At 39.5% G+C, this 26,936-nt stretch overlaps 1 long non-coding RNA gene across 2 annotated transcripts in view; it reads left to right on the top strand.

The window, feature by feature from the left end:
• Positions 1-26,936, top strand: part of LOC131348110 (uncharacterized) — a 32,982-nt gene that overhangs the window by 2,580 nt on the left and 3,466 nt on the right. For both annotated transcript variants that reach the window (XR_009203888.1, XR_009203887.1), the window contains exon 2: positions 24,140-24,701. This is a non-coding gene — a long non-coding RNA (uncharacterized LOC131348110). The remainder of the gene's footprint in view (positions 1-24,139; positions 24,702-26,936) is intronic.

Here is a 26,936-nt window from a genome sequence, read left to right as displayed (position 1 = left end):
GAAATATGACCAGTATTCCCAATACGAAGCGTATGTAAACTGTATGGCTGCTTACAAAGAACTGACCCAAGCCAAACATTCCATGTCAAGAGGCTCCTCACAGGAAGTCGTACCACCAAGCTTGGGCTAAAAATAGAACAGACCACCCACGCCACCAAACAACAAAAAAACACATGAAAAATCAACTAGCTTTTGAACGCATGCTGAAGGCTATGTTAGTATCGTGGGTTGACTCTTTCTAAACAGCTTTTACTGACTGAATTTTTTTTTTTTAATTTGTAAAGTTTGCTTCGATTGACTTCACTTGGCTTTCCACTGATGCAAACAAGTTTTGAACGGCCCCCGGACATACACGCAACTTAACCCGGCGTTCAGTTTGTTCATATGCCAAAAATGCTGCGTATGCCGATGCAAATTTCTTGCAAGATTTCGAAGGTGAAAGTTCGTAAGTGAGATCATTCCTATGCAGAGGTTCCACTCTACAGTGAATATGTTTGTACTTGACAGACATGTCTTCTTGGTACTTCCGGGATCTTGTCCCAGTCTCTCGACAGCCATGATGATCACAGTTGCTGCAATCTGATTGGATCTTCGCACTTCCATTTACGGATGTACCAGGTTTTGATGAACACAATTTAACTTAATGAACTTTTTTTTTTTTGGAGTAATGTCTAGCCATGACATCGGCAAAAACAGAAAGACACGTTGAAAGTTTACAAAAAAAGAGAAAAATTAAACGTTAGGCGAGTACGTACATTTTATTTGGAAAGGGATCATGAGAACGGTCGATGAAACCTCTTAAACAACACACTCACCTGCTCCAGAGTCTGTCCGTGACACAGAGGACTCGGGGAAAGTTTATTCAAATGGTTTGCAAGACTGAGGTCGTGATTCGGGTCCGTTTTCTAATACGTCTCTCGCCTTGCCTTGTGCTTGGCTTGCTTTTTGTCTCCATTATTGATACTGCTGAAATATACACATAATGGAATTTCCATTCTCGGTGCGCTCTTGGCCTCCTGGCACGTCGCCCAGGTTTAGATAGATTGCTAAGATAAGCTGAATTTCATCAAATCTCATCCATAAACAAACTTGCGAATGCAGCACCCTACCTTAGATATAGGAATGGTTTTTTTGCACCTTTAAGTTTTTTTAAAAAAAGTTTTTTTTTCTACTTTCTATGAAAGTACCGCTACCCTTTTTTCTTTTGAATATTACTCACCAGATCCATGGCGCTCGTAAAACCTAAGCGAGCAGAAAAAGTGCAAGGGGCTGGTATAAGCCACGCTCATCGTTCATCACCGAGGCGGCGAGGACGTGGCTCGTGCTTATTTAGAACGCCATTAGCGTCATTTGACCTTTTCTATGGAGTTTAATGGAGGCCCTGGGACAGAGCGCTAACAGAAAGACATCACAGAGCGGCAGAACCACAGCTTTTCTCTCATATCTATTCTGGGTGTGAGGTTCGGCACTAAAGACGGCTGAAACGAAGGGCGATTATATTCGTGCGTCTCTCCGGGGCCGGGTCTTTTCTTTTTTTCTTGTTCACCCTGAAATGTGTTCGGTTTCTCTCTGTGTCTCTGAAGGAATGTATAACGGTGTTTTCAGACATTTCCATATAACCGACGGGGCTTTAATTTTCAAGTCGAACGCTGTAAGGACATCGTCATGAAAAAAAAAAGAAAAAAGCCCTGAAACCTTGAACACTGTCCCAAATGAAGGTTTTAAAAATCTCCTACACTCTTGTAGGCTCAATGGTTCACTTCAGGAGTAAAGCATTAGAGCATCACTAGGCTTAAGAAGCCATTTGGAACACAACCTAAAGCGACAATCAACACTTTGATGAAATTTTATTATTGTATTGTTTGTTGTAGAACTTTGGGTTACACACTTCACTCTTGTGCATCATTAAAGATGCTGAACTTCTGGGTCACATGATGAATGAGGTGGAATCGAGGTATCAAATCGATCTGGCATCGTTTGAACCCGTTATTCGGTTCTTGGGAACTCTTGCCGATCTCAGTGTATAATTAGGGTAATGAGATCACTTCTCAGCCTTTTGGCTAAAATCTTCTTATCAGTTTAATACCTGATACATCCTCTATATGGAATGTGGTAACTCAGTGGTTAAGGTGCTGGACTACTGATGCAAATCCCAGGTCCACCAAGCTGCCACTGCTGAGCCCCTGAGCAAGGCCCTTAACCCACAAAATGTTCTGATGTATAAAATGAAACAAAACTTAAGTTGCTCTGCCAAACTCCAGAAATGTAAATGATGATGTATGACTAAATCTAGAGCTTTCGTTTTACCCCGGCTGCCTTGTTTTAATCCTCTAGGCTTGCGTCTCTGGCCATTTTGATTCCGGATCATTCTTTTTCCACCAGGATTTTTATCTGAGCATGGATCCTAACTCAGCATCAGAGCTCCATTGTGTTATTCGAGTTATTATATCAGTCGATAAACTGCACAAACGAGCATCCCGAGCGTCCACAAAGAAAAATTCCACCATGTCACATTTAGCAATTATAATGAAAATAAAAACACAGGCGCAGACGAGGCGTAATTCGATGGCACTTAAGTCTGGCAACCGCCGAGCAAATGACAAGGCTTAGCAGGGCGTTCTAATTGGAATATTTGCTCATCTCGTCGTGCTGCGTTAAGTGGGACCACCAGAAACATGTCATGACTGCTGCGAGGCAAAGTAGTACTCTGTTAAAAATGCCGGGTTCTGTCTTTTTTTCCAACACAGCAGGTTCAGACAAGCGGCGAGCAGAGGAATGGTTAAGGCACTTTTTGGTAATTGGTCACCAAACCATCCATGAAAATGAATCAAAGAAGATCGACACGGAAAGTCCAATTTTCTTTTTTTTTCCAATCTCAATTAAAAGAAGACAGAGTTCATGAGCATCAGATGGACAGACAGATTGAGACAGCCAGACAGAGAGATGGAAAAAAATGAATCGCTTTTGCATTTTTGGAACTGTACTATGAATATATCGCCCCTAGTAGTTTAGGGAAAAACAGAAATACTTATAAAACCCTACAAATCCTTGTCACTACAAAGTCCTGAGTGTATATTTTCATATGAGCTTCATATTAACCACCACTGTGGAGTGGAACATGACAAAGACAATCAATCATCAACACGGACGCAGCAAAAACAGAAGCAAACTCGCCACTAGGCAAAACCCGCAAAAAATAATCATAAGCTAATAAGCTGTTGCTATAGAAATGCTAAATGTAGTGCATTAATATAAAACCTGAATGCTTCTGACCAATCAGATTCAAGCACTCAACAGTGCTGCGATGCAGAAAATAGAGCACAGCATGCTGTCTAACTCAACCCCCTTCATACACTGAGAAATCCGGCTCTCCTCCAGCAGGCCGTTGTTATGGCGAGAGATTTCGCGACGTTCCTCAGCTATTCCTGGAACGAGAGCCGACATGTACTGCAACTCGGAGGAAATAAATAATCGAAGACGAAAGAGCCTGAAGAAATCTCCCAGCGCACAGAGTGTACATATCATCAGCTTGGCTGATCCCCCGTGAGCAGTGACAGATGCTTCTGAGGTCCAGGCGAGGCCCGGCGTACGGGAGAAAACGTCAGGAGGAGAGGAATCGTTCTGCTGATTACAGCTAGCTTAGGTTTATCTACAAAGAAAAAAAAAAAAATCCTCCTGCTTTTCATGGACAAATTACTTTCAGCTGTCTCGCTGCATTGAAATGCTTTCCTCGCGAGGCTCTTTATCCTTTAGATGGATCTCAATGCAGAAGTTAGAGAGCATTTAGATACTGCAGAAGCCCATAAACTCACTCGGAGCACTGCATTAGCGTTAGCTTGAAGCACTTTTCACTGCTCAGCACTGGTTCTGAACAAATGATCTACAAAATACAGTAAAAAAAAAGAAAAGGCTGCAAACAAAACTATTTCCATTTGTGATGATGTTAGTAACGATTTATTTCGTAAACAACTTTTCAATCTTCACATTTTTTGATAATCAGTTTCAACAGAAATGAGTAAAACTGCTTTATTAGCTGCACGTTACGTGTTCTTCCATGTCTACTGTCCACCCCTGTCGGAAATACGAGGGTGTACAAACTTTTGCACTCAACCTTCTCTTACCTCGGTGGGAATCAAGTTTGCAAGAAGAAAACGAGGATGTTAATTATTACTAAAACAGATGATGTTAAATTCCTCAGCAATAAATAAAACCGATCTCTCGAGCGACTCCTCAATGCCTCCTGCGCCTTTCCAGATGTTCGGGTACTTAGCGTCACTGCTCTTAATCACGACTTGCAGACCTCGCAGACCTCGCGGAGCGCTTTAACTGCGGCACTCACGTGAGCGTTTAACAGGATGATGCCTGTGTGTTGACGTATCTACCTCCGGTGTGGCCATATGCTACGCTGAGAGATCCAGTGGGTACAAATAGGCAGCACTGGTGAACGCGCTCGTTAGCGGCTCTGATAGATTCCCAGAGCAGGCACGCAGCACAGCACACAACAGCACAGTCGACTGGGCAAATGAGCCGCAGATATTACATCAATAACCACTTGGGCTTCAAGTTGTCATTTGAAATCAGCCCCCTAGCTCACGCTTTCACACTTTCTCTCACACTCTCTCACATGCTTTCACACACTCTCTCACACTCTCATCCACTCTCACATGCTTTCACACGCTTATGCTCTTATGCACTCTCACACGCTGTCTTGTGCTCTTTCATGCTCTCACACGCTCTGTCACACTCTCTCACACGCTCTCAGACGCTTTCACACACCTCACACTCTCTCACATTCTCTCACACACGCTTTCACGCACTCTCACACTCACACGCTCTCACACATGCTCTCACAATCTCACTCACTCTCACATGCTCTCTCACACACTCCTACACTCTCACTTTCTCCCATGCTCTCACAATTTCACACACTCTCAGATGTTCTCTCACAAACGCTCTCACACACTCATACACGCTCACACTCTCACTGTCTCACATGCTCTCAAACACGCTCTCTCACACCCTCTCACATGATCTCTCATGTTCTCTCACACGCTCTCAGATGCTTTCTCACACGATCTCACACTCTCCCACACTATCACTCTCTCACACACTCTGTCATGCTCTGACACGCTGTCCTGTGAAGAACGACAATCAAAAGGTGCAGCTCATTCAGCGCCATACTGTTTCATCCATAATACATCACCTGGTAAACATAGACACAATGCTCTTGCTGAGGTTTCATCCATCCATCCATCCATCCATCCATCCTTCCATTCCTCCATCTATCCATACATCTATCAGTCCATCCCTCCATTAGTCCATTAATCCGTCTGTCTACTCATTTATCCGTTCCTCCATCCATCCATCTATCCATCCATACATCCATTCATCTGTCCACGTGGCCATCCATCCATTTCTCCATCCATCTGTCCATCCATCCATCCAACCCACCTTCAGTCTTTTCTTCCTTCTTCCTCATTTTCTCTCTCCGTCTGTCAGGAGATCATGAGCTGCTTCCTGAACTCAGTGGGTTTCAGGCCTCATTAGCAGGAAAAGCTACTTCACATGCGCTACATATCCACGCTTATTGATCTCACCCTCAGCAAGCCTTGGTTTTTTTTGGCCAATAAAAGACAAGACTTCCCAAGTGATTTATTCCTGAGACTGATTTTTAACCGCCGCCCCCATCACACCCAACACCACCACCACCACCTCCACCACCACCACTATGACCTGCCCACCCCTGTGCTTCTCACCAGTGTACTCTTCCTCATCGATGACGATGTCATCTCCTTGCCTGATGAGCCGTCGTCACACCTGACTGCCCTGATTTTTTAATGCGCCCCGAGAATTATAATCCACTCCAGAAAATCCGGCTCGCCGCACAGCATCAGGAACAGCTCGCCTCTTTCTCAGGGCATTAAAAATACATGCTGTGATTCGTTTGAATCGATATGGACTCTGGTGAAACCAAGTAACGACGTTGTAACGAGGGAAAGAAAAACAAGTCATGGTGTCACTGTCTGCTCGAGACATTTATATGAATTTAATGCCAGAGAGTTCATATAATAACATCATGGAGCTCTGGGTGGCTTCCCCACCGTCACGACATTTCTGCTCGGATACAAAAGACCGAAGGCAAAGCGTCAGAATCTGACCAACAAACGTGTTCAGGACATTCGACTGTATTATTTAATGTGCTGTTTTAAAGATAAGTTTTGTAGCACAGCCTGCAAGAGAGAATCACATCCTAAAACAAGAAAAACGGAACAGAGAAAAACATTATTAATAGTAAAAAGAAACAAAAAAATTAAATAAAAAATCAAAAACATAACAAAATTAATAATAAGACAACTTCTTCCTTCTTGAAACTTGATATTTTTGGGCATCTACACATTTCTGGACATCTTTCTGGGTCAGTTGTGATCAGCATCTTATTCACAAAATGAGGTTAAATCGAGACAGATATGTCACTGACCATATGGTCCAGGTAGAAATAAGTAAACCGGAGCCTCAGTCACGACCTCGGAAAAAACTTCCAGACCGGAATGTTGCTGTGCTGAAACTCACCTCATTGTATTTATAAATATATTTTGAACGTCTCCGAAAACACATTCAAATTTCTATTGTATAATGAGAAATGGTGCACACAAACTTTTGCGAAGCAGCAAAATGGCGTCATGTGAAAAAGTGGGAAAGAAAAGCTTCCTGTCACTTCCTGTCGCCGCCTCATTAACCTGTGAACACAGACTTAGCTTTCTAATAAAGTTCTGGATATCTTCCATCATACCGCCAAGAAGAGGCATCAGAGGCTAATAGCTGCTAATGTAAATACAGTAATTAGCTTTAAGTGATTAGCCAGTTGTGTCTCTGCGCTAATGATTTCAGTTTAAGTCTCTTAGCGCGCTCATGAAAATATTAATATTCATCCAGTCTGATAAACACACAGCGTCGTGTGACTGCACTGTCTCTATTCCTGCTTTTAAGCGCCGATGGCATCTGGGTGATTACTGTAAAAGTCAGCCGTCAACATGACACCACACAGCCAGAGCTAATTTCATTAGCCTTAACAAGCTTAGCGCTGTCAGAGGAATTACAACCAAAGAGCCATGGCTCAATTTCTGCTTCTTTACAGAACGTCCTCATGAGCTGCTGCTGCTGGACGTTAATCACACTGAACCCTTTCGCTCCAGACAAGTTATGACCCTTAGCGTCTCCCACGACCTGTTTGTCCCCTTTCGTCTTCCACTTTTTCTTTGACGTCATTGGGCATGTCTCAATCTGCTCGTTAGGTCAGGAATCATCAGATCATGTACATCAGTTCCAGCACCAGATCAACGACAACACTGATGACTTTCAGTCCAATTTCCACATCAGTCAGCGTAAAAACCCAAACTTATTAAATATTTCAGTTTAATATGTCAGATAAAAATGTTGGCTTAATCACACACGGTTCTGTCATAGTTCTAAGCAAGATCGCAGGTTAGCTAGTGGAATTTTTAACTAATTAAACACTTAAAAGTCGTTAAACTCAAACAAAGCATAAAGTTCAAAATCTATAACGTATATAAGGGTAATCATTTGAGAGCTACAACAACCAGAAGAAGCTGCTTTTACTTTTCTTTTGGAGATGAAGTCGGCTGAGATTTCGGTTCATTCACCATTTTGTTTTTTAGCTGAAACACTTCAGAAAATATAATAGCCTATGAGGGAGCACCGATGTTTCCTGGTTTTTTGGAGGTGCATTGTGGGAGCAAATGTTCCAGTCATCTGTAAGGATTTTGTGATGGAGAGAGAGAGAGAGAGAGAGAGAAAGAGAGAGAGAAAAACAGAACTTAAAATGGCCGCCTTCCTGATCAGTGCCCAGACTACTGAATTAGAAGCTGATTGAGTCGCACAAAATGCTAATCCTCTTTTAGTCTGTCAGAATTCTAAGACAGAATAATGAATTTGCCATCATATTTGCAATTTAATTCAGTTTATTGTTTGATTCCTGAAGCCTCCTGGTGGTCCAGCAGCAGGATCCCGCACTGTCATTGCTGTGGCCTGGGTTTGATTCCCAGGTAGGGCGCTAACACAGCCACTGAAGGGTTAATTCTCAGCACTGGTCCCTGGGTTAAATAGAAGGGTTGTGTCAGGAAGGGCATCCGGTGTAAAACCTGTGCCGAATCGAAGCATGTGGACTGGGTGATCTGCTGTGGCAACCTCAAAAACAACAATATTGTTTGATTCCTGAAAATATGATACTACATGTCCTGTATGCTAGTTCTTAGCACCAATTTCACATGCTAAGCTAACCAGCAATTCTTCAACATTTCTCATCATTTTAGTACATTTTTTTCTTGTTTGTCTAACCTACAAAACATTTATTAAGTCATATGTACACTGCTGGATTTTATTTCCCAGTAAAAAAATGTTAAATATTAAAGAATCTTTCTAGGTCACAAACACAGGAAGGAGGCAGGGCTCCTTAAAGTCTTAGAGATCAAAACACTTATGTAGCTGTCAATCATTCCAGATTCATGTATCGATTGGTTGATTTGTCATCCTTTTTAATTGAGGTGGAAATATATAAAATTGAGAAAAGTTTTTGAAAAGTAAATTTTGCTCATCATGCTAAGATGCTAATGCCTTTTAGGCATATTGGTGGAGCACAGTGCTGAAGTTTAAGTAGGACAGCAGAGCTGGAAGCGAGAACAGGAGAGAATATTGTAAATGTCATCTCTACAGCCTGAAATTCAATGTCTGTGACCCACAAGGTGCAGAAATAGAGATTTCCCCCCCAAAACTTTATATTTTTGGGCATCTACACATTTCTGTACATCTTTCTGGGTCAGTTGTGATCAACATCTTATTCACAAAATGAGGTTAAATTGAGACAGAAATGTCACTGACCATATGGTCCAGGTAGAAATGAGTAAACCGGGGGGCTGGGGGGTTCCAAATTTGGGAGAAAGAGAAGAGAAAGAGATAAAGACAGAGAGAGAGACAGTAAAAAGTGAGAGAGGAGAAGGAGAGAGATAGAGAGGAGGAAGATAGAGAGAGCCAGAAAGAGTGAAAGAGAAAGAGAGAGAATATCTCCTGAAACACGCTTCTATCGGCTGAAAATAAAATAAATGTCTCAAAGGAAGTCACACAGGAAGTCATACAGGAAGTGTAAACTGGACTTGTGGTTTGAACACTGAGAGTCAAAACATCACCTTGCTGCTGGATGGAAAGATGGAGCCGCTGATCAAGATTAACTTCTGAAAAGAGAAAATGTGATCATTCCATGAGCTTCGGTTAGAAATAAGAGCTGCTGGTTGAGTGTAATGATGGGGTGTCAATATTTACTGCAGGGATTGTAAAGAAGTGTAAAGGTTAAGCTTTTGTACCAGGTCATGGCCGTGTTTCTCAGTGCTCTAAAACTGATTACAGAGAAATGACATTTTAATGGGCATTTAATAAATATAATTTTTATTAATGTTTTTGTATTAAATAATTAAAACAATCTAATCATGTTGTATTGTATTATTAAAATATACACAATTCATATCTTACTCAAATGTGGAGAGTTCAAAAGTCTTCACTGGAGTTATTTATTTATATGCTTCTTTCTTTCTTTCTTTCTTTCTTTCTTTCTTTCTTTCTTTCTTTCTTTCTTTCTTTCTTTCTTTCTTTCTTTCTCCTTTCCTGTCTTCCTCTCTGTCTTTCCTGTCTTCCTTTCTGCCTTTTCCTTCCTTCCTTCCTTCCTTCCTTCCTTCCTTCCTTCCTAACTCCCTCCCTCCCTTCCTCCTTCCTTCCTTCCTTCCTTCCTTCTGAACTCCCTCCCTCCTTCCTTTCTCCCTCCTTTTTTTATTATGTGCAGTTTGCATCATGTGTCAAAGCTGTAAACTATTCTGTCATGCCCAAAATTGCAGGTACAACATGATAGAAGTATCAAAATAAGTAAAATGAAAAAGGATTCACTGAATCAAACATTGACTCACTGACTCACTGAATCACTGAATCACACAAATGAAGTCTGTTTGAAAAAGTCACGTCCAGTCATGATTACAGAAATGTGAAAATGTCATTTTTTGGGCCTCCACATCTGAAATATCCGGGTTTCTGCAGCAACAGCAGAAGAGCAAAAGCGATACAGATTCATTCCCTGAAGTGACTCATTCAAAAAGACTGACTCATTTTTAAATAAAGAGTAAACTAGCACACCTTCTGCACCTCCACACAGCCAGAGCTTTGAAGGGAAAAAATACAAGGTTGGTTTATAGAAATGGTGTTCTTTAAAGGAATTGTCGAGGATTTATTGTTTACTTTTTCCCAAGCCCAGACAACCAACCGTCAGTCTGACATCACTTCTCCCATCAACCTTGCTAGGAGGGCTTGAGCAATTTTTCTCACCATTGTCCACTCAGCGTTTCCATTCCTGTGTTTAATGGGCCGTCTGGCCTCCGGATTGCCCTCCCCCACCCCCCCACCCCCTCCGGTACACTGCACCATGTTGGTCGTATTTATTTTTTTGTTCTGCCGCGACTTGCATCTGAATATTGCTGTTTAATTCAAAATTCATTCCTGGCCCTTAATAAATGAAATGAGTCTATCCATATTTAATAGCAGGGTTATGGAGTGCTGCGTCGGCTTCATATGAAGAATTAATGAGCGAGGCAGGTACAAATAACGCAGGTCTCTGCTGACCTTGAGCCGAGGGACGGAGACAGACAGCAGACGCGGTTTTGTATTCGATTTTCATATTCAGATGAACTGCACTGCTGCTGATGGTGGGAGAGAGACAGACAGAGAGAGAGAGAGAGATGTGGCCGTCTTGCCAAGTCTGACATACGGTAGCCTTGAGACGTGTCATCTTGGGTGGAAAAAAAAGGAAAAAAAAAGAAATGATGGTGCATTACTGCTCCACATGCTCCGTCTGCCAGTAGGAGGAAGATGAGTCCTCCACACACAGTCAAGGGAATAGTCCAAAACATATTTCACAAGTCCAACAGATTTCACAAGTCCATTAATAGAAGATCGGAGCCATTTATCACAGATAAACACTGTCTCCTTTTAAAAATACCGGAGTCTGGACTCTCTGGTTTTGCAGTCATGATTGAACTGCTTCGACTGGGATGAAAAAACAGGTAGGAAAACATGTGCAGCACTTATTTATTTATTTATTTTTACCAATCAGTGTCCCTGCTCCTTAATTCTTATCCACTTCGGCTAGAATTATTGACTGGGTTGCAGCGTTGTCCTGAAGATTAAGTTAAGTAGTTTTTATTTGTCACATATACATTACTGCAGAGTGAAATTCTATCTTCACATATGCCATCCTTGGAGGGTTGAGGTCAGAGCACAGGGTCAGCCACTGGAGCAGGGTTGGGGACCTTGCTCTAGGGCCCAACAGTGGCAGCTTGGTTGTGCTGGGGCTTGAACCCTGATCTTCTGATCAACCACCGCCCCATAAAACCTAACTCTGGAGCTTTACCTTTGACTGTTACAAAGTTCTGACACTAGAGACTCTATCCATAAATGATTAAAAACAAACATCTCCTTACTAAAAACCCTGGCTGATATGAGGAGGACTAGTCTGGAGGTCCATCTTGGCTGTAATCCCACTTCATAATAAAAGAGCCAGCTCCGATTGGAAGTAATGCATCCAGTGGAGGGCATTATCGCTCAAATCAAAGCATGCTTGTCAATGCTAATGCTAAACATGCACCAGGAGCCTAAAGGAATTGAGGAAGGAAGGAGACAAGGAAAGAGGAAAGAGGCTCTAAGCTGATCCTGTCAGCCAAGGCGAGCAGAGATTGATCCAAATTTGGGAACAGTTGATTGGATGATTAAGTCGTCAATCAAGTGCCATATCAGGGACAAATAAAGAAGAAGCTGCTGACCTCACACCCTGCAGAGTAATCCTTACAGGTACTTACAGATCGAAGCCAAATGACCCCGACGTGAATCAATACCCGACGCTTCTCTGAGTTCAGACCAACTGAACACACCGTCACTCATCCTGTATGGACATGTCCCTTGTTTGGATGGTGAATGGTTTGTCACTTCCTGCAGATAATCTACTTCTCTGAAAAGAGAACATTCTGCCTACATGCAGTCATTTAGAGTAGTGCTCTCTCTCAGCAAAGGAGGTATTCCTCAAGCGTTCGTTGGGTGGTAAAAGACAGGCTTGCCCACTATCTAGAATTCTACATGGGAGCTTTAACCTTAAGCTGTATAAACAGGGTTTTAGAAGGGTTCTTCTTAGGTTTTTTTGATGGTAGATAGTTCACCAAATGGTAAATAGTATGTTTCTTCCTAGTAGTGTCCTCCATAGAACCATCTCTTTTAGGAAAGCCCTTTATTTAGAACTCTTCATAGAGAAATAGTAGATCAGGGTGTCTAATCTTCTCTAGAAAGGACTGGTGTGGGTGCAGAAGACACACCCAAGTCTAATGAAAGCTTAGATCAACTCCTTAAACTGGTGGAATCATCAGGAGTGGCTCCTGCCTGACTGGGAATGAGAACCTACAGAAAGACCCTCCCTTTGTGGATAAGTCTGGAGCCACCTGTACTAGATAGACATCTAGCTCCTCTAGGGTTCCTGGGATAACCTGGATCTGTTTTAGGGTTCCACACAGCACTTATAAAGGTTTCCCTGATGGAACACTCTGATAAGCTGGCCAGTGAGTGATGTCAGCATTTGGCATGCTTCATCTAACATTCCTTCACATACCTCGTCAGTTCATGTTACTTCTCAGCTGGCCACAAACTTTGAGGTTTTTATTTATTCTCACTTCAGCCACATTGAGTCAATGTAATTAAAAACCAGTTGACGACTAGAAAGAGCTGTTAACAGATGACAGATGACTTCTTTCATCCGTTTGAGGTGTCGGGAAGATGAAACCATCTTTTTTTCTTTTTTTATGACTCGGAATAGAGTCATGCTGAGGTAAAAAGCTGCAGTCTTGTTTACTGATAGCAGCTAATAGGAAGCTGATTGCATTTGCCATCAGGGTGGACAGTATGTGTGCTGTGACCAGCGCGTGGACTGGAACAAATTGCAGAGCATGGCTTTGTGAGCTGAACCAATTTAAAAATCATTTTTTTGCAACGTCGAGTCACTTGTTGCCGGGTTTTCAGCTGCGAAGTGACTCTGAGGATAGTGGATCTGAGCTTGGGCTCATTCAGTATGAACAGTGAGCTCTTATGATCTCACTCTTGGATGAGTTCGAGCTGGACTGCGGCATGCTGGGAGTTTTTCACCGGCTTTGAGTTGCAAATGAAACCTGGTCAAAGCCGGTGAAGGCCCTCATTGTAGGTGCATTATTCTTCTTCATCATCTTCACCTATTGGTGATATCCATCACTCAACATCAAGTGCACAAGGAGAAACTTCAGGAAACTACACAACTGCAGAAAGAAAAAAAAGCAAAAATCCACAAGGAGTAAAGTGAAGATCAGTCTGAAGATGTCGGAAAACATAATGTCTCATCTGTAACGCTGAGCATGAACAGGCTGTTGCTATAGAAACCCTAACATATTAGATATTAATATAAAACTGGGATTTGCAGCTGTGCTATTTTTCGAGCTGCTGGTAGACATAAATAAGAGAATCAACATGTTTTGACCAATCAGCACAGAGCAAGAAATAAGCAGGAAGTAGAACGAACATGCAGATAGTTATCTTCGAATTGTGATGTATTTTATTGACAAAAGCCACAACACGTTTTCAGGAGATGAAAAAATATAACAAATATATTCTACTTTTATATTTTACTCCCCAGAATGGGAATATAGCAAGAGCTAACCAACTGATGACTCAATGAATTGGATGATAACATCAAGAGAGTACATGAACAGAGCATGGATAGATAGATAGATAGATAGATAGATAGATAGATAGATAGATAGATAGATAGATAGATAGATAGATAGATAGATAGATAGATAGATAGATAGATAGATAGATAGATAGATAAATAAATAAATAAATAAATGACAAAGTTAATAACAAACACTTGGGTGTGAGTTCAGCAAATTGCTAAAAAATTTATGTTTAAAAATTTAAATTTAAATTTAAATTTATAAAGGCCTGAAAAAAAAGACATGAATAGAGTTCTTGTAGCTATCAGTAGCACAATTTCAATAATTAAACCTGAAAAAAAAGAAAAAAAAACTCAACATTAATTACTGGAATGATTTACAGCGACCTGTGAATGTGACTGAGACTTGTTAATGCTACCGAATTCTGTTCCGACAACACAAAGGCGACGCTATTTATATGTTAATAGGCGTGCCGGTTATGATCATCGGCTGCGAGAAGATGAGGCGAGTAAGAATTTTATAATACTGCTTGATCTCCATTAGCACTAAACCCCTACAATTAGGAATAGATTTGCAATTAGATTTCTAATTACGCTACTTCATCCTAATAAATTGCCCAGCAGTCGCACCTCTGGGCTGACAGACACTTACGCAGCATCGATTGTACCTCTGACCTCAGAGACCAAGGCTTGTTCTGTCCGTCTCTGACATGTGAGGGCTCTGGGATGAGTGAAGAGAGGATAAAGAAGCAGCTTTCCTCCCCTGCCAGATGCCTGTTTATCTGCCTTTCATCAATTAATGCTAATTAAAGGAGCCGCCACGGAACAGCCCAGGGATATGCCTTGAATGCCAAAGGGATACAAAAAAAAAACGGCCTTTCGACTATTCATGGGAGAAAGAAAAGAGTGTGAGGTGGACGGAGGAAATAGTCGAATGATTTGAACCGAGAAAGATACAATCATGGCAGGTAGTGGAACAGGGTGCCAGTAATTTTGTCTTGGTGTCGATTAGTGTCCTGTCCTCATCCAGTGATTCGATCTTAAAGTTGTACTTCCTGGTTTTGCACCATCATGCTTCCTACTGTATAAGCTGTGCCCAGCATAACCACACCCACTTAATAACTGTTATGTCAATATATGGTATAAGCTGTCAGGGTGCTAATAATTCTGTCTAGATGTTGATTAGCATCCTGTCCTAAGCCAGTGATTCAATTTTACTTTCTGATTTTGTACTCATCATGCTTCCTGCTGACCACATGCTTCCTGCTGACCACATGCTTCCTGCTGTGTAAGCTCCACCCAGCATGACCACACCCGGTTAATAACCTCTATGTCCATATATGGTATAAGCTGTCAGTGTGCCAATAATTTCATCTAGATGTTGATTAGCATCCTGTCCTGATCCAGTGATTCAATTTTATGTCCTGGTTTTGTACTCATCATGCTTCCTGCTGACCACATGTTTCCTGCTGCATGATGATGTGGCATCAGAATAGTTTTAAGTCTTAATCTGGTTGTCTTTGCCAGGAGGTTACAAAGCTATATCTTGGCCATAAAGGGATTTGTTTTACAAGCACATGAGATCTACAAGCGTCTCCAAACTTGCTAGACATTACAGAAAGAGCTGGTCAGTGTGACCCCTACTGGTCAGTGTGACCCCTACTGGTCAGTGTGACCCCAGGATTTTGAAAACATTTATGTGACGCCGTTTATATGTTCATTCATTTTCAATACTAATTGCAACCCTTTTGCTAATAGTCTCATGTTCATCTTCACCTAAAATAGTTGATGTAGTGACCGTAGTGTTAACTGTAGTGGCAACAACCCACTTTTACCAGGCGTTACCATGCGAAAACACCTCGCTAGCTCAGGAGCCTAGCCTAGCTAATCGGAGCAAAATCTAGGAAAAAGACAGCAGAATAATATTGAAACATTCTATAATTGCATATGTCCTGTTGTTAGCTGCATTAAACGTCGACCTTTTTGGCATCTCAGATGGTGCTGATGACACGTAGCACAACATTTGGCAGAAACCGAAGACAGACTGAGAGCGCAGAGTAAAGCACGGTGGTGGGAGCATCATGGCAGGAGTCGAGATCCTTCACCCCTTTTCCCTCCGGATCTCTAGGTAGAGCTTCTGTTGTGCCATATTCTTTCCATTTTTGTAACACTAAATGTTTTGGTGCTGATGTTAGATGAATACTTTTCAAGAACTTTATTCCAAGTTTATTTTGAAAGCTGTACTGATTTCCAGGTGCCTCCAAACGCTCGCTTGCACCAAATTTCCCTGGATCTCATTTAATACCATCAAGAACAATGGCAGTGATTTGATCTGCAGTTAAAGCCATTGCTGATTCCTTATTCTCTCCTGAATGCAGTAGAGATGGAGTAAAGGCTGAGATGTTTTAAAGCGCTGCTGTACATTGCTGACGGTTCTGACGGCTTCAGAATATCCCTCGAAGGAACCTGAAGTGCTCTGTGCACTCTATTATTTAAAGATCTCTGTGCTCCAGCCGCTGAGCTACAGTACCTGTCGTCTGATTAATAATGTAATGATCGGCAGCCCGGCCATCCGGTCACCGCAGAGCCGTGTCCTCCTTCCTCATGCTGCACCTTTTGCATCCTGAGGAACGTTTAAAATAAATAAATAAATAAAATGTTCCTTACGAAACAGAAGGAATAAAATAAATAAGGAGTGTGATTAAACAAATGTGTTCCTGAGCTCACCTGTATTGACTCAGCTGTTAATGAAATGCGCTCTGCATCACTGAAGCAGAATTAATTAGAACCATCCTTTGGCTTGAGTTATGCTCTCGGCTGTGACAGGTGAGGCCTCTCTCTCTCCCTCTCTCTCTCTCTCTGCGACGGTACAGTGAGCGAGGAGATAATGATAGACTTTGCACTAACGTAGTACGGCTAGTTTATTAACTCTCTGAGGGAAATTAGCACACACTCTCCAGGACACCGACTATATGCTAAGGGAGGAATCAGAATCTCCAGTGACTGTGGAGTTTATTCCAGGACCTGCTTTACAAATCCAGGTCCTAGATATAACATATATGTTTTACTTAGCGCCATCTTGTTTATTAGCCCATGAGTAGGGTCAGCGTGGAAGATATTTCTGCACCAGCTCTGTTTTCTGCATCAGGACTGTCCTCAACACGGCGGTGTGGACTCCATCACGAGAACTTAGAGACTTTGAGTGTGTGCTGGAGAAGACAGACAGACAGAGAGAGAGAGAGAGAGAGAGAGAGAGAACTTGTACATCTCAACTTCATCATAGATTATGATTGTTATGAACATAGACAGAACTCTCAAAATAACACTGTAATAATAATAATAATAATAATAATAATTATAATAATAATAATACATTTTATTAAACTTCCATATGTGGAAAAAAAATCTAGTTTGTTTTCTCTTATTTTCACCCATCTGGATTAAAATTGTAATAAATATAGACAAAACTCTCAAAAATGTAATACTCAGGAACAAAAAGAGGCCCTACAAAATAAAAGAAAAAATACAATAATAATAATAATAATAATAATAATAATAATAATAATAATAATAATAGTAATAATAATAATAATAAATCTCCATATGTTGAAAAAAATCTAGTTTGTTTTCTCTTATTTTTCCTCAAGGTTATTTATTTATTTATTTATTTATTTTTTTTTTTTTTCATGATTTTTTTTTTCTTTCAACATTTTTGTTACCTGAGTAGGGTTAATTTTCATTATTTTTATAATTGAGAAGAACTGGAGACACATTTTGTTTGAAACTCACAAATATGTAAAAAGAACATATAATTATAAACTACAAAGACAACAACTACAACTTACACACTGTCTCATGCACATCTTGTCTATATATAACACATAAATGTGCTGAAGTGAAACCAAAATGTACCGAACCAAGGACCAAAGCTGGGCCCCTGAGCGTGGCCCTTAACCCTCAACTGCTCAGTTGTATAAATGAGCAGCTCTGGAAAAGAGCATCTCCCACATGCCATAAATGTAAATGAAATAAAAGCAGTAAAAAGCGTTAGTGCTAACGTGGCTCAAAAAGCTGGGTTCCTCTGCTGAGTTTCTGGGCGTGGCTTAATGAGGTCACACTCTCTGCAGTAATGACACAAGCGCAGAGATCGTATGATGTTCGATCTCACTGCGGAAAAGCCAGCAGCTACAGCAGCCTCCTCCGTTTCACATTCCCACTCCGCAGATAATAAAGTGAACATTTTAAAAAATGTTCCTTCTGCTTGCTTTCTTCTTTCGCCTGTAGGGAAGTCAGCAAAAGATGGAATAAGCAATCGTTGCTACGAAAGCGCTAACACTCGTGCTACTCATCACTCATCCAGGGCCGTACATCTTCCAGCACGGTTATGAGACACGTTTAATAAACAAGCCGATGCTTAACAAATGGCGCTTTGACCCGACGCGGCCGCAATAACATTAACATGTAATCGCTTTAGATGCGCGATGCTCTCAGCTACGACGGCTGCTCTGCTAAGACCGCTGTAATGAGCTCGGCCACTTTCTTTTCTCGTATGAAATAATCCCCTCGCTCTAGCCTTGGAAAGAGCTCGTAATTGCTTTGTACTTCCTCGAATCTTAAAAAAAAATTATGCACTGCTCTTTTAAGGCCTTGCAGCATTCTGTGAAAATATATGTATATATATATAAAAACCCTGTTGCTTAACTTGAGTTGCGGCTTGAGCTGCGGCTGCTAACCCGATTGGCCCATGGGAAGTCGTGCCGGTATTTCAAATACTTTTCTGCAACAAAGGAAATTTGAAGACGTACCCGAGATAATTTAGTGTCCGTGATTTGCGGGGCGTGCGACTGTGCCAGATGATGTACCAAAAATATGCTAATAGAAAATGAGAAAGATGCTAATTACACTGCCACAAAGTTTAACTAATCCAATCAGTGACTTAAATTAGTCAAATTACTGTCAGCCTGCTCGCTCAAGTGCTCAATGGAAATAAAATATGCTTTCCTTTTTGTTTTTTTTGTTTTTTTCCTTGAAGGCATTTTCACGCATATAAAATGGTTTGGGTTGTTTGGAGGCTTTTGTTAGAGAGAGAGAGAGAGAGAGAGAGAGAGAGAGAAACTTTACCTCAATCCTCACTCGCTTTACACTGGGCCTGTAAACTCTCCTCTCCTGCTTAAGCCGCAATTATTTGTCTTTTTTTGGTCATTTAACTGTGTAAAGTAGAATATTAGCTTAGATTAAACCATGATTTCTCACCATTGTCATGGTTACAGTCCATCATCAAAGTTTACACAAAGCTGGAATTTTTATTTGTTATCTAAATTCACAATATAAGGAAATAACAGAAAGGTCAGGCAGCCAATCAGAAATTAGCATTCTGCACTGATTAGACGATAAGATGAGACAGGATGACAAGATAAGAGCAAGATGAGGTGAAACATGGTGTGATGAGATGTTAAGAAGACAATGAGAGATAAAGATGGGGCGGTGTAATAGGATAGGATGTGATAAGAAGTGAAGAGAGGGTGCAATGAGATAAAAATGAGGGATGCGATAAAGGAATAGGATGGAGGATGAAACATGAGATAAAGCCCAGAGACAGAATGAGATAAAATGAGATGAGAAGATAAAAATAAGAGTTGGGATGAGATAGCTGAGATAATATGAAAAGATATAAGATAATAAAAATGAGAGATAAAATGAGATAAAACAAAGACCAGTGATAGAATGAGATAAAATGAGATGTAACAAGATAATGATAAGAGTTGGAATGAGATAGATGAGATGTGGCAGAATAACAATGGGATAAGAGATGAGATAAATGAGACAGAAAATGGGATGAGATGAAACAGAAGAAAAAGACCACAGACAGAATGAGATAAAATGAGACCTAACAAAACAAAGACACAAGATTGGATGAGACAATAGAATGAGATATGATGAGACATAATGAGATAAAGAGAATGAGACCAGAGATAATAGGATGGGATACAACATGAGAAAGACAAGAGATTGGATGAGATAGATTAGATAGTGGGATGAGAGATAAAATTTGATATAACGAGATAAAGAGAATGAGACGAGACGATAAGATACGATGCAACAAGAGATAAAGACAAGAGATATGATGAGAAGATGAAATATAGCATGAGATAAAGATAAAAGATGAGTTGAGATGCCATGAGATGAGATATAACCACATAAAAATAAAGACAAGAGAAGATTAGATAAAACGAGACAATGAATCGTACGACGAAATAAAGTTGAGAAGAACGTTCAGTCAACTTGCCCAAAAGAAGACAAATAACAGATTTAAGTCTGTAATATAAAATATATTTCACATGATGATGTCACATGATACACTTATGACACGGTTTATGACATGATTACAGTATATCAGTCTTATAAGCAAGGCTCATGTCATGTGTTTTACTGTATTGTATCGTGTCATGTGAAATACTAAAGATCTATTTTTTGTAGGATTTGTTGTGTTTGTTTTCCTTGTGCGTTATTTATGAACACATTTAACTGTATGAGAGCGTCTGATGAAACTCTGTCAGAATCTGCTGATGAGCGTCAGGGTGAACGGACAGATGAGGCCCAGTGCAGTGCAGTTATTCTTTAAAACTCGGTATTTAAGTGCAGATGGAGGCGAGGCGGTGCAGGTGACTCCGTGTCAAAATCAATAGAAATCCAATCAAACTTTTAAAAGGTCATGTCTCTGCTCCGGGTCTGTGGCGCTAAAGTTCATTGAGCACTGGATTTGTGACAGTTAAACGCTACAGTCAAGTGACTCGGCTGTTTCTAAAATAAACTCCCGACCCTCTCGACCTGATCTTTTCAAAAGCGATTAAAAATAAATAAATAAATAAATAAATAAATAAATAAATAAATAAATAAATAAATGAAAAAATCTGAATACGGAGGTCGAAGGACTTCTACGATTATTTAAAAGTAAATAAATCAGGGAGTGACCGTGAGCAGGGACCTGCAGACGATCCATACCGGAGTGTGTGTGTGTGTGTGTGTGTTGTACGAGAGTGTGTATAACACACACTCACATAAATTATTGATCGGTTTGCGTCGGAGCTCTGACCTGCTGCATTAATCTCGCACGCTGTCGCCGTTTCCAGCTTTCCAGCAAGTTAATAAATGAAGTTAAAGTGGAAAGAAGACGCTTTCGACTGATGTGGAAAGTTACAACACAACCCCTGAGTTCTGTCACGTGTTTGTCCAAACACACGTCAGGCTCGCATATCAGATGTGATCAGACTAGATCACGGAAGAAGGTGAAGGTTTATTTCCATTATTTATTTATTTATTTATTTATTTATTTATTTATTTATTTATTTATTTATTTGTGTTTTAGATAGAATTAATCTTCATCAGGAGAATAAAATTAATCTGACCCTTAAAAAAGACACCAATATAAATAAATAAATAAATAAATAAATAAATAAATAAATAGAGAAATTAATACAGCCTGTCATTTATTTATTTATTTATTTATTTATTTATTTATTTATAAATGCTTTGAATATAATTAAACTCTAGTAAATCAGGATAATAAAATTAGACCCTCAAAAAAGTCACCAAAACAAACAAACAAACAAACAAATGAATGAATGAATGAATGAATGAATGAATGAATGAACGAATGAATGAATGAACAAATAAATAAATAAATAAATAAATAAATAAATAAATAAATAAATAAATAAATAAAACGGGAAATTAATACAGCCCAATCATTTATTTATTCATTATCAGGAGAATAAAATTAATCAGACCCTTAAAGCAGTCACCAAAATAAATAAATATAAATAAAACAAGAAATTAATAAAGCCCCATCATTTATTTATTTCATTATTTTTAATGTGTTTATTTTGATTTGACTTAGCTTAATCAATGTCACAGGAATGAATGAATAAATAAATAAAGCCATTTTATTTATTTATTTATTTATTTATTTATTTATTTATTTATTTATTTATTTATTTATTTATTTATTTATTTATTTATTTTTATTGTTAAACTTAAGCTTAATCAATGTTGCATAAATACATGTGGCAACACGTCACTCAATACATGATTGAGATTAAAAGTAAAAAAGGCTAAGAATAAAGAGCGACGCTTTATTCTCAGTTCCACTTGCAGCTCTGCTTAATGTCTGGTTCTGCCTGAGAAATAGTGTATTGTTGTTGTTGTTGTTGTTGTTGTTTTTGAGCCTCACGTGGTGCTGAGAGTGGGACGCAGGCGAAGTGTCAGATGAGGACGGAGACACATGCAGCTAATTAAAAAAGAATAATTGAGTTAGACTGAAGGCTTGACTGAGACGCAGCAGGGAGGAGAATCGTACAGCCATGTGGACGTGTGGAGCAGCAGACGACTGGAAAAGGCCAAATTAGCTTTCTCTTATAAAATAAACAGTCGCTTATTAGTTTATTTTTTTATTAATTAATTATAGATATAGGAAAAATAGATTTCTAGTTTTCTTTTTTTAATGAAAAGCCTTCTATCTATACAATTACAAATATAGTTTTCTATATATATATTTTTTGGTGTTGTTGTTGTTGGGGGTGTTTTTTGCATAGATTCTTTGTTTACATTAACTTCTTTCTTTCTTTCTTTCTTTCTTTCTTTCTTTCTTTCTTTCTTTCTTTCTTTCTTTCATTTGCATTAAAATATTAGTGCAAATCGTTTATTACTACTATTTTATCACTAGTATTCATTTTTTATTAAATTATTATTTGTTCTTTATAAATAAAATTGTTTATTATTAAATCTTCATTTATTTTACTTGTTATTTGTATTAGATTATTTTTGATTAATTTATTTTTTTTCTTATTATTTACAATGCATCCTGAAAGTATTCACAGCGCTTCACTTTTTCCACATGTTCTTATGTTACAGCCTTAGTCCAAAATAGATTAAATTCATTATTTTCCTCTACTAACAATACCCCATAATGACAACGTGAAAGACGTTTGTTTGAAATTGTTGTAAATTTATTAAAAAGAAAAAGAAAAAAATCATGTGTACATAAGCATTCACAGCCTTTGCTCAGCAATTTATTAAAGCACCTTTGGCACCAGTTACAGCCCCAAGTCTTTTTGAGTATGATGCTAGAAGCTGGACACACCTATTTTTCGGAAGTTTCTCCCATTCTTTTTTGACTAGTCTCCCAGTTCCTGCTGCTGCCACCGCCATGCTTCACTGTAGGGATGGTATTGGCCAGGTGATGAGCAGTGCCTGGTTTCCTTCAGACATGATGCTTGCCATTCAGGCCAAAGAGTTAAATCTTTGTTGTATCAGACCAGAGAATTTTGTTTCTCATGGTGTGAGAGTCCTGCAAGTGCCTTTTGGCAAACTCCAGGTGAGCTGTCTTGTGCTTTTTACTGAGGAGTAGCTTCTGTCTGGCCACTCTATCATAAAGGCCTGATTGGTGTAGTGCTGCAGAGATGGTTGTTCTTCTGGAAGATTCTCCTCTCTCCAGAGAGAAATGCTGGAGCTCTTTCAGAGTGACCATCGGGTTCTTGGTCACCTCCCTGACTAAGGCCCTTCTCCCCCGATTGCTCGGTTTGGCCAGACAGCCTGCTCTAGGAAGAGTCCTGGTGGTTCCAGACTTCTTAAATTTACAGATCATGGACTCCACCATGGTCACAGGGACCTTCAATGCTGCAGAAATGTTTCTGTACCCTTCCCCAGATCTGGGCCTCGATAAAATACTGTCTCAGAGGTCTACAGACAGTTCCTTGGACATGGCTTGGTTTGTGCTCTGACATGCATTACGGTTACCCGTGGGACCTTATATAGACATGTGTGTGATTTCCAAATCATGTCCAGTAAACTCAGTTGACCACAGGTGGACTCCAATCAAGTTGCAGAAACATCTCAAGGATGATCAGTGGAAACAGGATGCGCCTGAGATTAAATTTGAGTGTCATGGCAAAGGCTGTGAATGCTTATGTACATGTGATTTTTTCGTTTTTTATTTTTAATAAATTTGCATAGATTTCAAACACACTTCTTTCACATTGTCATTATGGGGTATTCTTTGTAGAATTTTAATTAATTTAATCTATTTTGAAATAAGGCTGTAACATAACAAAATGTGTGAATACTTTCTGGATGCACTGATTATTATTTTTTTCCCATTTGTGATTAATATTTTTTTTTTACATTTGTATTTTCTATAAAGACTCATTTTATAATAAACGTAACACAGATAGTTAGATTTTATTATTATTATTATTATTATTATTATTATTATTATTATTATTATTATTATGCCTGTCATGTGTCTCTCCATGTCTGATGTCACTTCCTGTGTGTTCGTGTCCTTCTCAGGTTCAAACTATGGTCACTCTGCATCAGTCATGTCCGTCACCTCAGACGTGTGCAACAACCTGCAGGCATCACAGCATCTTCAGGGGGAAAAAAACAAGTCTTTCCACATCTGGAATATTCACGCAGGTCTGAGAGATGAGAGACGGGAGACGAGACGTTCGCTCGTCCCAGAGCTCTGGCTGCAGGGGCTTCAGACTGGTGTCTGGTGATGGTGGAATCGATATGCACTCATCTGTCCTCCACAGCAGATTAATATTTATCTCACACAGTGTCAGGGGAGATTTATGCTGCTTCCACAACCAGAATCTAATCCAGGTGGAAGTGCAGTGGACGCTGAAGGCTCGGCCTCACCGTCTCAGACTCGGACTCAGAATCAAACAAGTCCAATAAAGCCAGTGATTCAGTGAGGCGTAATTTACAGCTGCTATAATGGAAGATGACATCACTGTAAATTTGTATATACTGGTCTAAGGAGGCTGACTGGCGAGGCCATGCCCTGGAACAAATGCCACACCCCCTTCTTTACGACTGACTGGCACAGAGGCCACCCCTTCTTCTTTAGGTCTGACCATCACAGAAGCCACACCTCCTTTAGAACAGATTTACACAGAGGCCACACCTCCTTCTTTTGAAATGACTGGCACAGAGTACACTCCTCCTTCTTTAACTCACGGAAACAGAAGTCACGCCTCCTTATTGAGGACTGATTGGCACAGAGGCCATGCATCCTTCTATAGAACTGACTGGCACAGAGGCCACACTTCCTTCTTAAGAAGTGACTGGCACAGAGGCCATGCTTCCTTCTTAAGAAGTGACTGGCACAGAGGCCACACTTCCTTCTTAAGAAGTGACTGGCACAGAGGCCATGCTTCCTTCTTTATAACTAACTAACTAACTAACACAGAGGCCAGTCCTTCTTTAGAACTCACAGAAACAGAAGACACGCTTCCTTCTTTAGGACTAAGACAGAAGCCACGCCTCCTCCTTTATAACTTACTGGCACAGAGGCCACGCCTCCTTCTTTATAACTTACTGGCACAGAGGCCACGCCCCCTTCTTTATAACTTACTGGCACAGAGGCCACATCTCCTTCTTTAGGACTAAGACAGAGGCCAGGTCTCCTTCTTTAGAACAAACACAGAGGCCACACCTCCATCTTTAGAACTAACAGAGGTCACACCTCCTTCTTTAGAAGTGACTGGCACAGAGGCCATGCTTCCTTCTTTATAACTAACTAACTAACACAGAGGCCACGCCTCCTTTTTTAGAACTCACAGGAACAGAAGCCACACCTCCTTTTGTAGGACTGACTGAAATAGAAGCCACGCCTCTTTCTTTAGAAATGACTGGCACAGAGGCCACGCCTCCTTTGTTAGGACTGACTAACACATAAGCCACGGCTCTTTCTTTACAAGTGACTGGCACCTCCCACACATGATTTATTTTTCATTTTTTTAATAACTAACATTAATATATATTTATTAAAGTATGACACTAATTTCTATCTGTTTGCAGTTACGTTTCTCTTAAAGTTTTACTTTGCATGCAGTAAGAGTTTTTTTTTTTTAATTAGTAACAAATGATCATTGGAAATAAAGCAAGACAAAGTAATTAAAATGTATTTAAATGTTTAAATGTTAATGAAATACACAAAATAATGGAATAACTTCCCTGAAACAAACAACATTAAATAATGAATCAAACCTAATTAAATTACATCTAATTAAAGGTTAATAACGAACTAAAACCAGGTTTCTGCCTTTAAATCTCCTTCACGCTGTTCGCTGCAGCTTAGCCGTTAACGACTTACTTTTATTCATAGATTAATTAATGCAGGTGCGGGCTATTTCACTTATTTAGCTAATTATCTGGGAAAATTCCATTAAAACTAGCAATAATTACTCTGCTGATGGTGTGTTAGTGCTGGGGCTTGTGTTATACTCTCCAGTAAAAAAAAGCCCTAAAACCTAAGAAATCTACTTTAAATAAAATTTGAAAAAATATAAAAACCCCAGCCATAAAGAAGTAGTGCACTAAAAAGCTCTAGTAAATTGGAAGCTGATTGGCTGCTGTGGTTTATCATGAAATAACATTTGCCTGTCACATTTTTTTTCAGTATTACTTAGTTCGTTAAAAAGTGAAACAATCAAAATAATCAGTAGCAGTGTGGTTTGATGAGACAGAGTTACTGTTACTGATAAAAAATCTAAAAACAACAAACAAACAAATAAATAAATAAATTTCCTATAGCAATGCACCAACATTTGCTACTATTTTTTCTTAAAAATGTTTTTATTTATTATTATTTTTATTAAAAAATGACTAAATATTTTTTTTTACTCAAAAAAAAGTTGGATGAAGTTAATAAGAGAATCTTTTTATTTATTTTATTAATTAATTAATTATTTTTTTTATTTCCTAACTCTTACAGTGGTTTATATTATTTAACAGATCGGTAGTTTTATATTTATCTGCTTACAGTTACTTAGTTGTCGTGAAACATCCGAAAACAAGCCAGTAAACAATCATTTTGAAGATAATAAAATAAAACAAACAAAAACCCGCAGCTCATCACGTCCTGAAGACTGACAAAGCGTAAACATTTCCGTCAGGGAGATTCTGGAAAATTTATCTTACTATATCACTATTATCAGCTGACACTAGAGTTCCACGAATAAACCAAAAACTTCAATGGAACGTTTACGAGCTAAAATCGTGAGCTAAAATTCCAGTGAAGAAGGTCAGAGTAAGTGCAGGTTGAAAGTTTTACAGGTTTCCTCCAGGAGGAGATTAAACA

This window comes from Hemibagrus wyckioides, linkage group LG28 (assembly GCF_019097595.1).
Source record: "Hemibagrus wyckioides isolate EC202008001 linkage group LG28, SWU_Hwy_1.0, whole genome shotgun sequence".
Classification (NCBI taxonomy): Eukaryota; Metazoa; Chordata; class Actinopteri; order Siluriformes; family Bagridae; genus Hemibagrus; species Hemibagrus wyckioides.
This window is presented reverse-complemented; position numbering and strand designations above follow the sequence as displayed.